The sequence below is a fragment of the Panthera leo genome, chromosome B1 (assembly GCF_018350215.1).
Source record: "Panthera leo isolate Ple1 chromosome B1, P.leo_Ple1_pat1.1, whole genome shotgun sequence".
In the NCBI taxonomy this organism is placed as follows: Eukaryota; Metazoa; Chordata; class Mammalia; order Carnivora; family Felidae; genus Panthera; species Panthera leo.
In genome coordinates, this window is record NC_056682.1 from 32168969 (window position 1) to 32171649 (window position 2681).

The 2681-nt window shown below is 43.4% G+C and overlaps 1 pseudogene; it reads left to right on the forward strand.

The window, feature by feature from the left end:
- The first annotated feature begins 542 nt into the window (after window positions 1–542).
- Window positions 543–1506, forward strand: LOC122216873 (annotated as a pseudogene).
- Window positions 1507–2681: the final 1175 nt, after the last annotated feature.

Genomic DNA, 2681 nt, shown 5'->3' on the forward strand with positions numbered 1-2681 from the left:
AGTCAAGTTCACTCTGCAGGTTCTGGGCTCCATGATGGGCCAGACCACTATGTCTCCCTGATCCACACCCTGCCTGAAGACTCTGTGACATCTCACAGAGAGTCATCGCCCCGCACTCAGGGCCAGCCCTGGGAGCCCTTTCCTGCTAGCCCAAGTTCTGACCTGAAGACCTCTTCGTGGTGGCCTCCTTCTCCAAGTCTATCCCTTCTCAGCGAAGTTACCCATGATAGGTTGTCCACATGGTTCGAAGGGTCCGGTGATTTTCTCGTTTACATTCTCTTTTTAAATGGCTACCAAGTATCCCAACTTGGGCAAGCATTGGATAGGGTAAATATAAAAATATGATGACTAATGGACATTACAGCCAGTTTTACAGAAATAAAAGGGGTTATGAGACTACCATAAAACAGTTGTATGACAATAAATGGGATCACCTTGATGAAATGGGCAAGTTCCTAGAAACACACAACCTATCTAGATTGAATCATGAAGAATTAGAAAATCTAAGCAGACCGGGGCCGAGGCTGGCGGGCGCGGGGAAAATGGCGGCGGCGGCAAACGGGACCGGAGGGAACAGCGGGATGGAGGTGGATGCAGCAGTAGTCCCCAGCGTGATGGCCTCCGGCGTGACAGGGAGCGTCTCAGTCCTCTTCATCCCCTTTTCATTCTCAACATTTCAGACCATTGGATTCGTATGTGCTCCCGGGAGGGGCGGCCTATGCAGGTGATTGGGGCTCTGATCGGGAAACAGGAGGGACGAAATATCGAGGTGATGAACTCCTTTGAGCTGCTGTCCCACGCCGTGGAAGAGAAGATTATCATTGACAAGGAGTGTTACTACACCAAGGAGGAGCAGTTCAAACAGGTGTTCAAGGAGCTGGAGTTTCTGGGTTGGTATACCCCCGGGGGGCCGCCTGACCCCTCTGACATCCACGTCCAGAAGCAGGCGTGCGAGATAATCGAGGGCCCTCTCTTTCTTAAGTTGAACCCTATGACCAGGCACACAGATCTTCCCATCAGTGTTTTTGAGTCTGTCATCGATATAATCAATGGAGAGGCCACAATGTTGTTTGCTGAGCTGACCTACACTCTGGCCACAGAGGAAGCTGAATGCATTGGTGTAAACCACGTAGCCTGAATGACAGCCACAGGCTATGGGGAGAACTCCACTGTGGCTGAACACCTGATAGAGCAACACAGTGCTATTAAGATGCTGCACAGCCGGGTCAAACTCATCTGGGAATACGTCAAGGCCTCTGAAGCAGGGGAGGTCCCCTTTAATCAAGAAATCCTGTGGGAGGCCTATGCTCTGTGTCACTGCCTCCCAGTGTTTAGCACAGACAAGTTCAAGACAGACTTTTATGATCAATGTAATGACGTGGGGCTCATGCCTACCCTGGCACCATCAGCAAAACGTGCAACACCATGAACCAGTTTGTGAACAAGTTCAATGTCCTCTATGATCGACAAGGCATTGGCAGGCGGATGCAGGGGCTCTTCTTCTGAGAGGGTACTTGAAGGGAGGATGCACAGTTTGGACAGTGGTCCCACAGGGGAGGGGTGTTACACTCCCTTTAGAGAAACCTCTGTCAATAATAAAAGGGGAGCAGCCCCTCAGCACTCCCCCCAATCTAAACAGACCAATAATGAGTAAGAAAATTGAATCAGTAATCAAAAAACTTGCTAATCAAAAAATTGCATCCCAGGACCAGGTGACTTCATTAGTGAATTCTACTAAGCATTAAAAGAAGAACTAAAGTAATCATCTTTAAATTCATCAAAAAGGTTGAAGAGGAAGTAACAACATCCAAATTCATTTCATGAGGCTGGCATTACTCTGATACTGAAGCTAGGCACTACAATAAAATTATAGACCAATAGCCCTGATGAATAGTGACACATAAATCCTAAACAAAATCCTAGAAAAAAGAATTCAACAGCACATTAAAAGGATCATAGTGATGACCTAGGGAGCTTTTTATCCTGGAATGCAAGGATGGTTCAACAAATGAAAATCAATCAATGCAATATACCAACCAAATTAACAGAATGAAAGACAAAATAGCATAATAGTCTCAGCTGATGAAGAAAAAGCATTTGACAATATTAAACATCCTATATGATAAAAACACTCAACAAACTGAGAGTAGAAGAAAACTGTATCAACATAATAAAGACCATATATGAGAAGCCCACAGCTAACAATTTTCCTATAAGATAAGGAACAAGACAAGGATGCCCACTTTAGCCACTTTTATTCTCATAGTACTAGAAGTCCTAACCAGAGCAATTAGGTAAGAAGAAGAAATAAAAAGCATCCAGATTGAAGAGGAAGAAGTAAAATTACCTCTGTTTGCAGATGACATAATCTTATATGTAAAAATTTCCAGAGATTACACACATACACACACACACACACACACGCTCTATTAGAATTAATAAACAAATTCATCGAAATTGTGGAATACAAAATCGACACAAATATTAGCTGTGTATCTAAACACTCACAATGAACAATCCCAAAAGGGAATTAAGAAAATAATTCCACTTTCAATCAGAAAGAATAAAACACAGGAATAACCAAGGAGGAGAAAGACTTACATATTGAAAACTATAAAACATTGATAAAAGAAATTAAAGAAGATACAAATAAATGGAAAGACACCATATATTCATGATTT